We start from the raw sequence: 20,030 nt of genomic DNA, 5'->3' as shown, positions 1-20,030 counted from the left end.
ATTCCAATTAAAAAAATTCGTTTAATTAGCTACAATGTCTATAAAGTAACACACACGCCTAGGTTACAGGATTTTAAATTTCTCCTTATTAAAACACATAACTAAAACAATAATATCGAGACAATTCATATGGATTGGCTGCCATTAAAATGCAGATACTACTAAATCTTACTTTTTCTACACATATTTATTTCGTTTGAGATGCTAATGAGAGGAATTAAAATGACTTACTTCGTATCACTTTAAATTTTGATTCTTTCTTTTGAATTGCAATTCCTACTTCACAGTATTCGTTACATCGGGATGAGGGTAACCTGGAAATAAAGAATATTTTAACAATACAAATTTCAGAAATTGATTTCTCACCCAAATCAAGTCAGCAAAGAAAGTGTTGAAGCTTTTTATTCTGAAATCAAAAAAGGCATAATTAAAGATAAGCAATTAATGCGTTAAAACAAAAGAACATACCTGACCATTACCCACGTTGCACACATTGGACTCTCTGGACGATCCAATTCTTGAGCGGCAAATAGGGGGTATAGGAATAAGATGACATCACCGGCCGGCAGCATAAGAAATGTTTATATTTTGCGAGTCCGGGCAGCCGGCAGCGGAGTCACTTCGAACCAGGCCGTTAATCACGTGACAGAGCCTGATCGTTATTGCATTGGACTCGGGACCGGAGGGTCTCGGGTTCGATCCTCACTGGTCGAAGACCCACCGTCGTCATTAATGGTGACTGGGCGACGTTAAATATGCTCGTGGTCACAATGTCCTCCAAGTGAAACGATACCTCTGGGGGTGCCAGACTAGGAAGTTATTCGGCTCCTGGCCTGGTTCTAAATTGTCTCTCGAACTGTTCATAGATGACACTACCATCTATTGTGTTGTCTTTGTACTGTCCTGGGAAACAAAACTCCTGGAAACATTGTGGAAGATTTCGATTATTGGGAATCTGGCGATCTTTCTTTATTGGCGTCAATTTTTGGCTCCAGCGCCTGTGCGAGAGATATTTTTCTTTGCAAATCAACAATTCACATAGGGTTACTATAAATCAGCAGGGTTACCAAAATTAAATTATTTACGGCAAAAATTGACGCCAATAAAGAAAGATCGTCAGATTCACAATTATCGAAATATCCCCACGTGACAGCTAATGATCACGTGCTCCAATCAACCAATCAACTGCTTAGAATGGTAACCGGTTGATCATAGAACGCTTCGGTAAGTAACCAGTTACTTACCGGTTGACCGGTGAATTTCGTCGAACCTCACCAGTGGACCGGTTGGTAACCGGTTACTAACCGATGCGTTCTATGTTTAACCGGTCACCGCAGCGGTTACCATTCAAAGCAGTTGATTGGTTGATTAGAGCACGTGATCATTATCTGTCACGTGATTAACTAACCGGTCGCGCTCGTCGAACGCAACCATTGATTTATGGAAGGGAGAGACTTCGGTTTTTAAGGTCTACACAATTTGCGCTTAGTGCCGAATGTAGTGTAAAAGTTACTTTTTTTTGGTATTTTTATTTCCGTTCTTAGCGTGTGTTTGTGAGCAGATTTTAAAAATCGTAAGAATAAAAACTCTTAAAATGTTCTGAAATAATTTGTTATTTTATCTGAAATATTAGGCTTTCTCAGAATTTCTTTTAGTTTATAGACGTTTAAAAGTTAATTCTGTGTAACTGATCCTAAACGTTTTTTCTTTTCGAATTTAAGAACAATTATCACGTTGTTCTTCCTAAATATCTGATTTTTATCGAAAGTAAAATTTTTAATTGATACAAATTTTATAATCACATTCTTGTTTTGAGTCTTTGGTAATCAATTACTTTGCTTATGAGGATTTTTAAATGAAAAATGACTAATGAAACTTCTTCTTGCAGAATTTCTCGAGTTGAAAAGAAAATGCCTTATGAATTTCAAGTGTTATGCTGCCGTGAATGTATAAAGTTCCAAGTGCATCTAGTGAAGGAAGAAAAAAAATGGGAATGCTATTATTGCCATCATAAACAATCTGTTAAAGAAGTAAATATAAGAGTAATACAGTGACCGTCGCTTTTTAAAATCATATTCGTTCTCTGGATATTTGATTTTATAAAGCAGCTAATTTTATAAACCGGCATACCTACATTTATAAAAATGAAAGTTTTGAAGTTTAAGTACTTTTTCAAAGTACAGTTGTCATTTTAACGAAACATGATAGTTTTTTTTTTATTATTGGGGCATTCCAAGGTATTTTTGACATTTATGTAGAGTCCGTAACGTGACCTTTTTTTGCCTTAACTTTTTAATTTACCGTTTGATTGGCATATTATTTTATTTTGATCTTTTCCTACCAACACACCAGCTCAAATACTATAATTTGCAAATCAAACGGTAAATTAAAAAGTTAAGGCAAAAAAAGGTCATGTTACGGACTCTACATAAATGTCAAAAATACCGTGGAATGCCCCTATTATTACACAAGGTTAAATAAATGGACTTTCTCATTTAGACTACGATTCCAGGCTTAGAAGGCTAAAAATGTACAGTCTCGAGCAAAGAAGAGACCGAGGGGACATGATTTCATTTTAAATTTTTTAAAATGAAAGATGTTACGGGGCTGAAGTTTAGCACTGAGTCAAGGGGTCATTGTCTCAAGCTATTTAAATCTCAGGCTAACATGGATATTAGGAAAAATGATTATTCTAGCAGGGTAGTGGAACCTTGGAACAGCTTACCGGAAGAGGTGGTCATGAGCACGGGAGTAGGTAGTTTTAAGAGCAGGGTTGGCAAAACCCCGGGTTTTTTTAAAAAAGCGCATGGACCCAGGGTTTTTTGGTTTTTTTTAAAAATGAAACCCAAAAAAACCCAACTAAAGTTGGGTTTTTTAAAAGAAATGTGGGTTTTTTTGTCTTTTTTTAGGGAAAATGTGGGGTACTTGTAGCATATTGTAGCATAAGTATATGGACAAAGTGCAAAGATTATCTTCGGGTAAAAAGCTGGAAAACTAGTTAAAATTCAGAGTTTTATGAAGAAAAGTATAAAAGACGAAAAAACCCAAGAATGGTGAAGTTTCAGATTTTTTAATTTTCATTATTACCAACAGTTAGGGCAAAGTTACTTCTCGAGTGATAAAATCTATTGTTCGTTTTTAATTACTACATTTTTTTTTTTTTTGCATTTTACTTTATAGTATTTCATTTCGTCATGCAAAACTACTGTAGAACCTCAATTAGTTTAAATCCCTTTTTACTGAATTCCAGCTTAATCAAGACATTTCTTTGAATTTTATGTTGCCTGTTTTTCTATTTCTGTGTACAGGGTAAGAAATATTTAACTTTTTTGTAAAATAATGAAAATACTGTACCTGTTCTGTTTTCTGTCGACCGTTTGAAAAATCTGTTTATTTCTAAAAAATTTACCTTGTGTTTATTCGAGATTTGTGACGTGTTGGTTAGCAGAAAATAATTTACATGAAAGCCTTTTAACTAGATTAGTTTCTTCTGTACAATCTACAAATATTGAGAAAATCAGACGTGACAGGACTTGGTCAAGATAGTTTGAATTATTTATTGACCAGTTAAAGAAAAAGTTAAATACATTTATTTAAAATCTTTGAAGTATATTTTTAATGCCGTTAAGAGTTAAGAAATACTATTAAAGCTCAAAATCCATTTTTCATGTTCATTGTCTGTGGTGAAGAACAAATAAAAAAGAAGTTTAAATTGTGAAAGTATTTAAATTAATTAATTTTTTTAAAAACTTCTCACAAAATTTAAAAAAACCCAAAAGTGGGCTAGATAATGGGTTTTTTTGAATGGGTTTTTTCAAAAAAACCCATTGGGTCCAATTCGGCCAACCCTGTTTAAGAGGGCCATTGATCTTCACTGGGGATTGTAAATGGACTAGGACCAGTCTAGCTGGGCCCAGAGCCTCTTGCTGGTCGTCACTTTTGTATTTGTATAAATAATAATTAGGCAAACAGACTTTTGCTGCTGAGAGTGTGGTGAAGGAAAAAACAATAATCATAAAACTTGAAAAAATAGCCAAGCACCATTTAAGCATGTTTTACTTCACTTATGAAATGTCTTAGTTATCTAATAATATTTTCACCTTCAACTTTTATGACTTCTATAACCAATTTGTAAATCACAGCTTTATGAAAAAAAATAAAAACCAAATTGCTACATTAAAATTGCTATTATATCTTTGTCCTTGGGATGAAGTTAAGTTGTCGATCGAAGTATTTTAAATTACTGTCATAGAGGAAGATTATGTAGTCTTGATCTAAAAAAGAAGGAGTTTTGAAGAAGTTGAAACCAAAATGAAGGAGTTAGAAGGGCCCTTCAAAGAAATTTTCTAAATGAAGGAGTATTGGAGGATTTTGTATTTGTATAAGATTCTTAAAGTATTGGTATATTGCAGTTTGGTTAACAGGATTGTGGAGTAAAGATTCAATATTATTTGAGAGTTTACTAAATGTTATGTAATGTTCAACATTATATTTTCTTCTTTGCTCTAAAGTGCATTTTAGATCATCAATTCATCGAGGGCGTTTCTGACATCCATTAAAGAGGTGGTGCTGAGATTTCCCTCATTGACTGAGACCCATTCCTTCACTTCTTGGTGCTGCTTTTTTATCATTTTTTTTTTTTTTTGCGTATGATGTCCAAAGTTTTGATTTTATAAAACAACAATAGTGATTTTATTAAAGGATGGCTTTAACATGTTTTGGTATTGCAATGTTCCAGAATTGATTTTTGAAAGTGGCTGATTTTATAATCCAGTGATTTTATTAGTGGCGGGTACTGTATTGTTTGTTTGTTTTTTGAACGTTTCCTTTTTATATTGTGTACTGACGACCTAAATGATGGTAGTTTAAGTGAAATTTATGAAATATAATGTTACGTTCAACCATTAAAAAAATTTGATAAAGACTTTAGTTTTAAAAAAAAAATTTTTTTTTTTTTTAAAGTAAGCTTCAAAAAAAATTTTTTTTTAAAGTAAGCTTCAAAAAAAATTTTTTTTTTTTAAAGTAATCTTCAAAAAAAATTTTTTTTTTAAAGTAAGCTTCAAAAAAAAATTTTTTTTTTTAAAATAAGCTTCAAAAAAATGTATTTTCATGATCAAAAATATTCCTTCAAAACTCCTTTTTTTAGTTCAAGACTACATAGTAATTTTTCTCTATGACAGTGACTTAAAATACTTCAATCGACAACTTAACATCGTCATTAGGGCAAAGGTATATTTTCGATTTTGATGTAGTAATTTCGTATATTTATTTTTTTCGTAAAGATGTGATTTACAAATTGAGCATAGGAGCCATAAAAGTAGAAGGTGAAAATATTATTAGATGACTAAGACATTTCAACACAAAAAGAATTTTTCAATTCAGACCAGTAGTTTCTGAGATTAGCGCATTCAAACAAACAAACTCTACTGCTTAATATTATTAGTACAGATAACAATGTAAGAAAATTAAGAGTGATATGAGGATGCATTTACTATTTCAAAGACTTTAGTTTGCACTGATTGAAAATATTGGATATACAGTCGGACCTCCATATATCGAAGTAGCAAATTACCGGAAAAAAATTCGATATATAGAAATTTCGATACATAGAAACGATCTTATTTTATCATAAAAATATCCTAAAACATTAAAATTAAAACTAATTTTCGTGCATGAAACCCAATTTCTAACTTAAACTAGCATCAGATTAAATGAAAGTTAATAATTAAAAATTTAACAGAAATTACATTTTTGCACCTTCATACACCTTCAATCTTCGGCAATTCAACTTGAACCGCCACATTAGGGGATTTTCGTTTGGACAATGTAATCGAGAGAAAAGTAAAAAATCAACCTCCTTAACTCGAAGGATTTTTACTGAAGCTAAAAATTCTAGGAATGATAATCAACAGACAAAAGGAATAACTTGAAACTGATTTTACAGTGTTACTGGTTGCAACTAACATTTGAAATAAACTTGAGGGAATGTAAGAACTCCAGAACAACACCTATCTACACACCCCTGAACCCCAGATTCCTTATGAGTTTTGTAGCAACCTTTAGTGATCATAATTTTCTCCTCTAACCTTCATTTTTCATGAGACAAACAGTCTAAAGTAGAAAAAAAACCTAGGAATAGCTCGAAAAAAAATCGATATATAGAGATTTTTTCGATGTATAGAAACAATTTTTCTATGTAATGAACATAGAAATTTGCTGGGATTTCGATGTATAGAAAATTTTGATATGAGGAAGTTCGATATATGGAGGTTCGACTGTATATCAAAATATCCGATATATATCAAAATATCGGATATTTTCGAACCCTATGCTGCGTGCTTCGGCTATACTGCCGTGCTAAGCACAGATGTGGTATCTGCACATTTTATCAAAATTGAGTTATTGTCACCAGGTGGTCGTTAGTAATTTAATTTACCTAAATGTCAAGTTTTTTGGCGATTTGTGAACGCGAAGTATTAAAAAAAGCTTTAAGAAAAAAGTCGTAACTGCAAATTTGCTTAGTTTGTTAAGGCAATTTGAACGTAAGTGACAAATACTAAGCCTTTAAAGTGGTATCTGCGCAGTTACCACTTTTTTCCTTAGTTATTTGTATATACGACATTTATACCTTAGTAAAGCAGCATATTTAATAATGTAGCAGTTTATTCTGACACAGAATATTAAAATTAGTTTACCGTTGAATAGTTGATACAGGTTGATAATAAAAACTAATACAACTTTGCATAATTGTTAAAGTAAATATTCAGCTTTTTCTATTTAAATGGTTATTTAAGATGCAAATTCTAAAAATAAAATGCATGTAAAATATTCATATCTAATTCTTTCATGCAAAAAAAAAACGCATTTCATTCTACGGCCGGTCATATTTTTATTTAAGTATCGTCTGCGGCCAAAATTATCTTCATGCTCGGTAAAAATGAATCTAGAAAATAAAACATTATATAATTTAAAAAACACATTCTTTGAATATAAAAAACAGAAAATTGTTATGGATTACAGTTTTAACCGTCCAGAGTTTTGAAAATGGCATCTTTTCAGAAGATAGAATTCTGTTAGATTTGTATTAACAAAATAAAGCGAAACAGCCAAGTCTAAAGAAAGCAGATGTTTTCAGTATTATTTAATGATACATGTAGCACGTTTTTCTAAGCTACTTTTGTCGTATCCGTGCAGATACCCCTAAAAATGCCTCGTCATTGTCACTTACGGTGAAAATAGCTTAGTATATGAAAAAGTTTTGAAAAGAAAATTTGTCATAACTACATTTATTAATTTCAAATTGAGCTTTTTACAAAAAATACTCTCTCACGGATTTTAGATAAGTTATTTACGAAACAATTTCCCCAAGTTGAGCATTTAATTAAGTCATAAATCAAAGAAACGAGTTGTAAAACTTTAATCGTCAATTTCTCATTTTGAGCTCTACTGCAGATACCACATCTGTGCTTAGCACGGCAGTATAGTTGCTTCAAAAGAGTTTTTCCTTTCAGGCCTTCAAGATCGGAAATTGTCAGGAGTGTCGAGAAGTGGTGCAGCGGATCAAAATGGCTGCGCCAGGGCTTTGAACGCGAAAATGTCCAGCAGGTACTTTTTTATCTCATGAGAAATATCCCATATTTTTAAACCAATGGGGGAGAAATGGCACATATTTTAGGTTTTATGTAACTGAGGGAGCTTTTATTCATCTTCAGGCCCACTTAAGGGGATCGTGGACTTTCCAAATACAGTAAAACCTGTAAAGTTGACCACCTTTGTAAGTTGACCACCTGTCTATGTTGACCGCTTTTGTCAGGAACGGAATGAGTCCTATCTTATATAACGAAGGAAAACCTCTGTAACTTGACCACCTCTCTATCTTGACCACCTGTCTATCTTGACCACTAATGAACACCAAGTTTGGTTTGGAGTATTGTAAAAAACCCTTTGTAAGTTGACCACTTGGTTAATTTTTTTAAATTTTATTTAGCAAATTATTTTTTTTATTATTATTATTTTTTTATAGCTTTCCAAGAATATTTTTTATACTAGACCAGCATTTTACCAACTAAATGAAACAGCAGCATAACTAAACCTCCTTTTGAGTTTAACCACATGGCAAAACTACTAAGAACCCTTTTATTCTCCAAACTTGTTTTTCTTTTGTTGTTCAGCGAAAAATTTGTAATTTTTGATTAGCAATAAATTTTTAGGAATTATTAATGTAAAATGAGTATTTTTTCATAAACAATAACACGTTTTTTTTTTGTTTTTTTTTTGATCAATTTTACTGAAATTTTAAATTTGCGTGACACATTCAGGGTTCGTACGCCCTTGAAAAACCTTGAAAAGTGCTTGAAAAAAAAAAGTTCATTTTCAAGTGCTTGAAAACCTTGAAAAAGTTTTAAAACCTTGAAAAAGTTTCTTAGTGCTTAAATTCTCCCAAAAATCAACGAATTGTGCTTAGAAGTTTTAAAAAAGTATTTCACCAATGCAATTTTCTGAACATGTGTTCAGTATGCAACATCGCGAAAAATTGCTTCCGTGTTTGGGATTTCAATCCTTTTGCATCTTGTAAATATTTTGATGTTTTTTACAACCGAAAGATATTTTGACATATGGTACCTTAGATTAGTTTATTTTTTGTTTAATTTCATTAATTAACAAAGAAATTTATTTGGAAACCATGACAACATTGACCTTACTCGGGTTTCGCGGAAAATTGCTCTTGTGTTTGAAATTTCAATCTTTTTGCATCCTGCAAATATTTAAATATTTTGGCTAATCAAATGTTAGTTTCGCATATGCTACCTTAGATTACTATATTTTTTGTTTAATTTTAATAAAAAACAAATAAATTTATTTCATGGGAAACATGCCACGTCGAACGAACTCAGACTTTGCGAAAAATTGCTTCTCGTGTTTGAAATTTCAATCTTTTTGCATCTTGCAAATATTTAAATATATTCACTAATCGGATGTTATTTTCATATTTACTACCGTCGATTAGCATATTTTATGTTTAATTTCAGTAAAATATAAGTTTATTTTATGGGAAACATGACAACATTAAACTTAATTCGCGAAAATTTGCTTCCCTTGTTTGAGATTTCAATCCTTTTGCATTTTGTAAATATTTTTATATTTTTGGCAATTAGTAGTTATTTTGACACTGCTACATCAGATTAGCTTATTTTATTTTTTATTTTAATAACTAAAGAGTTAAAGAATTTATTACCTTGGTCTTGTTTAATTATTTGCTAATTTATTTTTGCATTTTTGAATGATTATCTTTACCTAATTTTTGGTCATAGCAGATTTTTTTTAAAAAAATTTAAATTTCAGCAGTTGAGCACCTAACAAATTAACTTAAAGTTTGTATTTTAAATATAAAGTTGATTTATATAATTTTATTTATAAGTACATCATTTTTTTATATCTGCTAAAATAAATAAGGTGTATAACAGGGGTGGTTGTGTTATGATTATTCACTTGAAATCCAGTAGTGTTCGTTTTTATGCTTTTACCTCCCTATATCTCCAATTTTCCCCTTTTCCTCAAATGTTCAAAATTACTACTTTATTAAGGTTGTGGGTACTTGGAGCTTACCGAAAGAGGCTTTAATCAGCAAAGGGGTAGATAGCTTAAGGAGGGTCATTCATCTTCATTTGGATCTAATAAATTGACCAGTACAAGCCTAGCTAGGCCCAGTGCCTGTTGCTGGTTATCAACAGGCACTGGGCATGGTATTTCTAAGCAAAATATTTTGACTTAATAAACTATTTTATGAATTGTATGCATAGCAAAAGTTGTTGTTGTACATATGTATATTCAAGTAATAGGGGTCTTAGTTTTAAAAATTATTCCCCCCCCCCTCGCCCCATTTTGCTCTTTGAAACTTTCAGGTAATTTTTTATGAACTCACAAATCACCTGAATATTATTGCCTTTCTAAATTTAAATTCTAATTTCAACAATAACCCATTTTTTCCCAAAATAAAACTACTTTTGTCATAATATATGTCAACTTCTTGTGAATCTTTTCAATTTCGAAATATGGCTCTATAAATCTGAACTTGCACATTTATTGTCTATTGCAAGTTAATCAATGAAAGCTGAATAGGCTCAAGTTTGCATTCAGAGTATTTATCACTGCTTAAGCTGCTTTTGTATATTTTGAGGTGTAGAGACTGGACTGTGGACTTTCATAAACTTTTCTTACTTCTTAATTTTTAAATTTACTCGAGGACAATTGAAATGCCTTGTGTGAACAGCTAATAAATAAATACGAATAATTGATTTGCATACTTATAAATGATTTGCAAACCTAATATTTTTAGAACTTAATAGTGAAAACTGAAATAACTTTCTGGGTAGTGTTTTTGTCCTAAACGCCCTTATATTGTAATAAACCACTGTATAGATATTGGAAATAAATGTTGAAACCGGGGGGGGGGGGAGTGACTTCAAAAACTCCTCTCTGGCAATGCCATTGCCAGAGAGGGGGTGGGCCACTTGGGTATTTTAGTTTCTTCCCATAAAAGTTAAAAGCACTTATGAAAGGTTTTTTTTTTAAGTATTAATTTGCTGATTCTTGAAAATATACAAACCTCTGACTGCTGCAACCTTTGAAAAACCTCAAAATTAAACCTCTTGGTATCTGCTTCTTTTTATGACCAAACTTTTCAAACATTTTCAGAAAAACTTTCAACGCAGTAGATCTTTCATCAAAGCGTCTCTCGTTGTAGAAAAAGCAATTTTGCTTTCCTATACTTTTTTGTATTATTGCCTTATTTCTATGTGTTTGTAGTAAATGAAATCTGCATACAATATTTTTAGTACAAATTTATGATATTGCCTTGAAAACAAAATTTTTTACCTTGAAAAGTACTTGAAAAGTGCTTGAATTTTTTTCTGCCTAAAGGGTATGAACCCTGACATTATACATCATTCTGGGAAAATAATCTCTAAAAATATTTGAATAACATCTTAGATTATTGCTTCAAAGTAACGCTAAACAATGAAAGTGAGTTGAACATAGGTGTCAATTAGTCAAAAAATGTATACATGGTGCAAGAATCACAAAAAAAAAAAAATCATTACCCCCTTTATAAGTTGACCACCTGTCTAAGTTGACCACCAAAGTACTGCACCGCAAGTGGTCAACTTACACAGGTTTCACTGTAGCTAAAATCGGTCAAAAATATGATTTTTTTTATTCCATGGAGGTAACAATGTATAAAGTGAGCTGAATCGTATGAAAAAAAACTCTTGTTGATCTGATGTTTTATCGCAAAGTTATATGCGTTTAAAAAAAAGTAAATAGAGCGTATTTTCCATTAAAATGGCTGTAAAACATGTAAACAAAGTCAAAAAACTAAGTAAAACTGAGTGTCAACCGTGTAAACTAAGTTTCAATAAATTCTTACATTGGTATTAATGTCAAATATTTAGTCATCGTGAAAATATCTTTCGGGAGGTATTAAAATACGAAGAGCATGAAATGTAGGTGAAATTAGACTTTGTTAAACTGTGAGCTTTTAAAAGTGCTCAGCTTATTAACTTTTAAGTGGAAGCTCAACCAGGACGTGTGATAGTTCTTGAAAAAACATATTTATCTTGTGCAACATCATGAAGAGCCAAATTTAAAAAGTAACTTGTTTATTATGGCTATGATATATACAATGACATGTTAAAGGAAACATGGGCGTAGCTAAGGGGGGGGTTTGGGGACAACCCCCCCCCCCCCCCGAAAAGTTAGTCTCAAAAAAAAAAGGAAGAGAGAAGAGAAAAAAAAAAGAAAAGGAAAAAATTCCAAGCGATTATACACATATATATATATATATATATATATACGTAATTATATATATATATATATATATATATATATATATAATGTATATATATGTATGTATATATATATATATATATAGAGAGAGAGAGATAAAAGAAGTAACCCCCCCCCCCCCCCCCGAAAGTCGGGTCTAGCTACGCCACTGAAAGGAAATATTGAGAATACGCTCTTTACAATATTAAGTATAGCTCGTAACACTTTAAATGACTTCTGAATCTAACATTCTAAGTCAAAGTATGAAACGTTAAACATACTGAGCTACGATATTCACGTCGAGAGCAGTAAGCCGAAACTATCGGCAAAAACGGACAGACTCGACTGAGCTGCCGAAAGAAACGACCGAGTCTTGACTTGGGTTGCAAATTGAAAAGGGAAGAGAATGAAGCTAAGTGCCGGGAGCTTAAATGCTACCGGCAATTTGCATATTCTGCTGACGCGATCTTGTTGCAAGAAGGAATGAGCAAATGAGAAAAAAACCTAATGCAAATTAAGGTTGCCGACACTTTTGGAAAATAATTTACTTCCTTTCGTAATACACTTTAACGTCATTTATTTCGGACTGGAAAATTCGATGCGACACAGATTGAAAAAAGCTCCATGCGACTTAATTTTTGTTCGATATGTTTCAATTTTCAGAATATGATACTTTGGTAGTAGTTTGATAAAACTGGGTATGCATTAAGGCTTAAGAGAATTTCATGTTGCTTAAAAATATTAAAGTTTTGATTTTTACGTAATATTCGCAACAAAAACTATTGCTTTATGCGAAAAAAAAATACTGTGCAGTTAATAATGGACCAATACTTAAATGGCTACCCAAATTTCTTGGCAATGTTCTGTTCTTTGATAAAATACAAATTGTTTGAGAAAAGAGCAAAAATTGAGTCGCATGGAGCACTTTAAAATTTTTATTTTAAATTTCAAAATTTTTAATTTTGATTAAATTTTTATATTGTTGCATTTTTTTGGCTTGATATTTTGCATGCTAATAAACTTACTAACTTTTATTCCCAGTTTCATATTTCAAAATTAATAAACAATGGCCCGCCTCTTGCAATCGAGATCGTATCAGAACATTATATAATAAAAATAACAATTTAAATTGAAATATTTCATTTCAGCATCTTGACTTGAAATTCTGGCACTGCAAAAATTAAAGTCTATAGAACAGCACTTTTTTTTTTTTCATTCAAAAATTCAAACAAGTTGATGAGTTGAACTGTGGACCATCATTGGCTCCAGCGAACTTTGAAGGATCCAGAGGACATCACGGGAATGACAACATCAAAAGTCCTACTCGTGCTGTTGCATTTAAACACTCCAGAATTTCCAGATACATGAAAACAAATGACAGCAGTCAATAACATAATATGAACATTTTTACAAAAAAATTTGCCAAAGTACACATGGAAATGTAATTGGACTTCGATTTTTTTTTTTTTTTTTTAAAAATGTCTTATGAAAAAGTTAAATTTAATTTTGTTCAAAGGTTTTGTAAAAATATCCGCGAAATTTTGTTTTGTATTCACATAATTTAAATCAAACAAATTTTCTAATATTAAATTTCTTAAATAATGAAGTCTGATGTCTATATGTTTTGTTCTACTGTTTTCTATTGGCGAATTTGAAAAATTAATTGCTGCTTGATTGTCGCAAAGTAAGTTAAACTATAGTTTGATCTGAATAAATTCAAACTTTACAAGTTCATTTTTTATGCGAACAATCCAAACGAATTCCTTTGCAGCTTCAGTAAGTGACACATATTCTGATTCCATTGTTGATAAACTAACGCATTTCTGTTTAAAAGTTTTCCAAATGATGGGCGATTGATCAATGAATAAAATCATTCCGCCAATCGAAATTCTATCATCGCGACTTGCTGCAAAACTTGCATCACTGTAACATTCGACTTTTAAACTTGAAACGTTGGACAAACATTAATTTCAGAGATTTTGTGTAATTTAAATAGCCAAGAAGTTTCAGTAGAATATTCCAGTGATTCAAACCCGGGTTAGATTGGAATTGAGATAATATGTTTACAGCGTAACTTAAATCTGGTCGCGTTCTACTTGCAATGAAGGAAATGCAACCTAAAATGTTACGGTAAGGCAGTTTAGACATCACTTCAGTTTCTACTTTAGAATTCGGACATTGATCTTTGGAAAGTGCAGTTCCTACACCAATCGGCAAAGAAACAATTGGAAAATCGTATTTTTGATATGTTTTGCATACTTTATTGATATAGCTTTGATGATGAATAAATAATGCATTGTCTATTTCCCAGGGTTGGCAGGTTTCTGCCGAGGCGGTAAAAACCACTGGTAGAAACCGGTTAAAACCGGCACGGCAAAAACCCCTTTCTGCCACATTTATGGCAGAGACTCAAAAAATGACATAAATGCAACTCCTGACACACAATAGAAAATGTATAAGAAAAATAATTAAATATTAACCCAAATACAATTTATTTACAACACTACCATCTTTCAAAATCAAATTTTACATTGTTTCCCCACTGCAGCAGCCTCTAACAAAATAAAAGTTTTGACGCTGTTTCTAAACCTAACCAATTTCCCAGGGTTGGCAGGTTTCTGCCGAGGCGGTAAAAACCACTGGTAGAAACCGGTTAAAACCGGCATGGCAAAAACCCCTTTCTGCCACATTTATGGCAGAAACTCAAAAAAATGACATAAATGCAACTCCTGACACACAATAGAAAATGTATAAGAAAAATAATTAAATATTAACCCAAATACAATTTATTTACAACACTACCATCATCCAAAATCAAATTTTACATTGTTTCCCCACTGCAGCAGCCTCTAACAAAATAAAAGTTTTGACGCTGTTTCTAAACCTAACCAATTTCCCAATTTGTTGTGCACAAAGGAAAAATTTGTGAAGATGCTTTCAATCCCAGCAGAACTAGCTGGCATTATCCTCAAAGAACAAGCAAGATTCTCAAAACTTTCATCTATAGCACATTTTTTCAAACTGCACCACCATGCGGTATTTGGAGTAGTTGTTATGGAAAAATAGGTTTTGGGAAAAGGGGCCGATTTGTTTTGTAAAGCAATGGTATAAGGTACATAATCAGGGTTAATATTTGTGAGTAAAGTGCGGGCACTTTCTTCTTGGTTACATGATAAATTTACTCCCAAATACTTTGGATGGAGCATATAGGCGAGTAAATGGTTATCAGTAACTGCTTGATTAAGCTTTTTTAGAATAGCTTTGTTCAGTTATATTAAGTGTAAAATGAGAAGTTCTTGAATTTTAGAGTTTAATGATATAAAACATATCTGTATTTATTTAAATATTTGATATATATATATATATATATATATATATATATATATATATTACACTTTAAATTAAATGCAAACAAAATAATTATAAACAACAAACTGAAAAATTTGTTACTTACAACATTACAAGGCTAAAATTTCTAACGCATAGCAATTTCAACTATGATAAATTTTACTTTGATTTGGAAATGTCAGTTTTGTTATTTAACATATTTTTACACTAATTATTAAATAACTATTATATTAAGTTTTTGCAATGACGAAATGGAGTTATATTTTTTATTTTACTTAATTGCCTGTCATTAAGTAATTACTAGAGCTATTTAAAACGTTTTCTAGTTTTTGCCAGTTTCTACCAGTTTCTGCCGGTTTTTACCGGTTATAACCAGTTTCTGCCACTGGCAGGGCAAAAACCAGTTTCTGCCGGCAAAAAGCCAACCCTGCTATTTCCTCAAATTCAACGCCTAAAAGTTTTTGCGTTTTTCCGAGCACTTTGATGTCAAATTTAGATTTCAGACTAATAATAACATCATTCAGACATTTGTTATTTTTACAAAATACTACTATATCATCAACATAAAGTATTAAAATTACACTTGATTCAAAAATAAAAACACAATTTGCCCATGATAATTTCTTAAAATTTAAACCAATAAGAACATTATGTATTTCCAAAAACCATTCATGACCCAATTGATGAAGTCCATAAATTGCACGATTTAATTTACAAACATAACCAATTTTCTCAGGATCTTGAAATCCCTGGGGTTGTGACATGTACATACTTGCCATTTGTACTGTTTTTAACAGGAGACTCCCGTTTTTTGCTTCCATCTCCCAATTTCCCATCTTTTATGATTTTCTCCCATTTTTTGCAGTTTTTTCAGTCAATCATCAAAAAGTTTCACTTTCTTCTCAATCTCTTTCTAGTCATCGACCAATGTCAGGGAATGAAATTTTCCAATTAATAATTCATGTAGTAAAAATTTATTTTTTGGAAGCTTTCGACATTGCATGTTCAACAAAGCATGTGCTTTGCCGAAAATTGCAGCAGATTTCAATCTTTTTGCATCTTGAAAATATTTTAATTATTTTGAAAGTTTGAAGTTGTTTCAACATGTACTACGCTACACCTACTTATTTTATATTTTATTTTCATTATATACTGATTTGTTTTTCGGATTTTAGTAATTAAATTTTTGTAGCCATTTTTTTGGTAGAGACTGGGAATATACGAAACTTAGAGCAAATTCTACCATTTATTCATTTTCTCCCATTTCATTTTAAATTTAGTATTCATGTTATTTAAAAGCATAAATTAATAATTCTGTGAAGATTCATCGCCGGCGAATCATCCATCCTGTTTTTTTTCCTTCGAAGGTTGGCAAGTATGCATGTATATGGTTTCCTTTAGAGGAGCATATAAATAAGCACATTTTATATCAAACTAGCATTCCCGTACCCGGCATTGCTCGGGTAATGGAATTAGCAGGGGTTAACAGTGCTTGGTGCACCTAGTTTCGAAAATCCCCCATAATAATTACTTATTACCTATAACTTTTTCTAATTTGGGGAGGATCCCGGGGACCCTGGACTCCTTATATATATATGTCCTTGTCCTTAACCGATCTTTAACTGTTATTAACGATCCTTTTAAAGTATTGATTATCTTTGCAAACACAGGCCATCTACATTTTCTTGTTATACCTATGTTTAAGCTAGAACTTCTTTGTATACAACATTTTTAGTTTTTTTTCTGGTGCTAAAATTATTAAGCTGCTTGATGAACTGACTTTAGAGCAAGCTACATAACATTGGCCGTGTGAAAAAAAGTCTTCTCTTAAATCTATCCCTGCTACTTTTAATGTCTGTCCTTGTGACTTATTAATGGGTATTGCAAAGCAAACTTTAACAGGAAACTGCACTCTTCTAAATTCAAAAGGATAGTCCGCCTGTGATGATGTTCTTAAAAACTTCGTTTCTAGTTTTGAAAAAATGAAAGCAATAGACAGAAACATTATGATTTGACTTGAGAAAAGCCTCGAAGAATCACGCGAGAAACAAAAACAATATCAAATTTATAGTTCGCTATCGACCAAAAGTTGAGATGAAGTATTGAATAATGATTTGAATGGAGGAAAGCCTTCGAAAATAAGGGATTTGAATTTCAATGACAGGTTTTAATTTCGCAGAAATTAATGGGTTTTAATTAATTTCTCCCGAACTAATTGAGATTTTGAAAAATCCTTTCTTAGTGGTTACTTTCGTAATCATGCGGACATGCCTGCCAAATTTCAAGTCTGAAGCTTCAGTGGTTTTGGCTGTGAGTTGATATATATATATATATATGTTATCTCAGGACATTGATTTTTATATATTTAAGATTGATGATGAATCCAATTCAGTTTACACACAAAGATAGAAAAAAATAATCGTACCAATGAGAATTCAATGACTGGACTAAATACCTGGTCATAGTGAATACCTTTTAATTGTCTATGACCTTGAATTACCAGGCCACTTCTGAAACGAACAATTTCATTTTTATCGTTTCTTTTCACACTAAAAACCCAACGATTGCCAATTACTTTGGAATTGGCCGGTTCAGGCACAAGACTCCAAACGTTCCGGGTTTGCATGGCATGAATTTCATCTGACATTGAATTGTACCATTGGTCTGCCTCTGGTGTTTTTAAAGCATCATTGAAAGATTTTGGTATACGAACGTCTAGTCATGTTTCTGAATTACTCATGTCTGTAAAATTTACTTTCCCTGAAAATTTTTTTTTTCCACTGAAATACAAATACAAAAGCGACGACCAGCAACAGGCTCTGGGCCCAGCTAGACTGGTCCTAGTCCATTTACAATCCCCAGTGAAGATCAATGGCCCTCTTAAAACTGTCTACTCCTTTGCTCATGACCACCTCTTCCGGTAAGCTGTTCCAAGGTTCCACTACCCTGCTAAAATAATCATTTTTCCTTACATCCATGTTAGCCCGAGATTTAAATAGCTTGAGACAATGACCCCTTGTCCTGTTTTCAGTGCTCAACTTCAGCCCCATAACATCTTTCATTTCAATAAATTTAAACAACTGAACCATGTCCCTTCGGTCTCTTCTTTGCTCAAGGCTGTACATTTTTAGCCTTCTAAGCCTGGAATCATAATCTAAGTGGGAAAGTCCAATTATTAGCCTTGTAGCCCGCCTTTGAACCCTTTCTAATACATTAATGTCTTTCTTAAGATAAGGAGACCAAAACTCCAGATCAAATGGGTCATCAAATTCTGTTAATATTTATGTAGTTTTTAATTAAAATCACCATAGCCGTCTCCCTGTATATTTTTATCCACACCACCAAAAATTACACATTTTTGTTTCTATCAGTATGGTTTTCTCATAATGTATCATTGCTTAAACTTCAGAACCATCTTTAAGGCAGATCTCCAATGAGTTTCCTAAATTAAGAACTCTTTTTTTCTTCTAGGAAACTTATATTCGATGAACCCCATTATAGTCCATAGTCGGACCTATTTTCAAAAAACAGAATGTTCTGTACGTAAAAAAAAATTTATATTACAAGATAAATTAATGGATCCCAAGTTATTGAAATTATTCGCAGTTCCAAATTTATAGAAATGTGCCAAAATAGAAAGTTGAGTTTCTATTTAATTTTTTAATGTTTTTTTTTTTTTTAAATCAAATTTATTTTATTTGCAATTAGCTTAAGCATACGAAATGTTTCACTCAATGCGAAAAAAGTTCTAGCAACTCTATCGGTATGATTAAAAAAAAAATGCTGTATGAATCTAAAGCGTTATTTTTCCTGCTTTTTATATTGGTTATCAATAACTGTTCTAGGCGCAATATTAAAAATTAAACGGAGGGAGGGAATTCTCCTTTGAAATTTTATATTTATGTCGAAGTTTTGACTGCCCCCTTGCAATTTTTTCTTACTTAGTGCCTTTTATCATAAATCTGGTTAGTTTTAAAATTTTTTAATGGCATTATCTCAAAAAGGTGCTTGATATTGATACTGACGAAAACATTTCCATTGTTACAATTTAAGAAATTTTTAAATTTAAGAACCTCTTTTGCAAATTGGGTATTTGAAAAATGTCACAGTGAAAGCATATATAAAATGCAAAGAACATTTTTCTTTGTTTTGTACTTTTGTACGAATATTTTACTACTTATTTTGGAAACTTAAACTTCTAGATCAAGTTTTTTGTATTTGGTACTTTTACTATAGCAAAAATAAAATGTTTTGTACTTTTTTATGTATATTTTACTACTTATTTTGGACACTTAAACTTCTAGATCAAGTTTGTTGTATTTGGTACTTTTGCTATAGCAAAAAATAAATGTTTTGTAACTTTTTACAACTGCGCGCATTTACTGTTTTACTGAAACATTTCTTCTCTCATTCTATCATTCGTCTGAACTTTTTGTACGCCAGGTCATAATCAAGAAAAATTGTATTAATGCTCAAACATTAGGCTTAAGATTGCAAAAAAAAAAACAGTGAAAAAATGTGTGATCAAGTGGGACATAAATAAAAACAAGATTCCCATTCCAAACTGGAAATAAAAATAAAGAACCTATTTTGATTCCAGCTATGTGAGGTGATTTCTTTGTGTTCTTGGTGAATCGTAATATTTTATAGTTTAGGTATTATTGGACTTGATTCCTGGGAGACTCAGTAACAAATGGGAAAATACAAAATATATAAATTTTAATAAAATGAAATGAAAAAAATAGAATACTGTAAATGAATAGTGAGACAAAAAATACAAAATTCAAGCTGAATGCAGGTTTTAAATCCTTAAACAAACGATTTGATTGCCATCTACAGTAGTTTTGTAGAGCAGTTTG

At 31.7% G+C, this 20,030-nt stretch overlaps 1 long non-coding RNA gene across 1 annotated transcript; it reads left to right on the top strand.

The window, feature by feature from the left end:
- The first annotated feature begins 1,490 nt into the window (after positions 1 to 1,490).
- LOC129226480 (uncharacterized) lies at positions 1,491 to 13,270 on the top strand. The gene is made up of 4 exons (XR_008580787.1): positions 1,491 to 1,573; positions 1,889 to 2,030; positions 7,512 to 7,605; positions 12,972 to 13,270. It is a non-coding gene; the product is annotated as an uncharacterized LOC129226480 (long non-coding RNA).
- The last annotated feature ends 6,760 nt before the right edge of the window (positions 13,271 to 20,030 follow it).

This window comes from Uloborus diversus, chromosome 7 (genome assembly GCF_026930045.1).
Source record: "Uloborus diversus isolate 005 chromosome 7, Udiv.v.3.1, whole genome shotgun sequence".
Lineage (NCBI taxonomy): Eukaryota > Metazoa > Arthropoda > Arachnida > Araneae > Uloboridae > Uloborus > Uloborus diversus.
The sequence above is the reverse complement of the archived record's forward strand: the minus strand, read 5'-3'. Positions and strand labels throughout refer to the sequence as shown.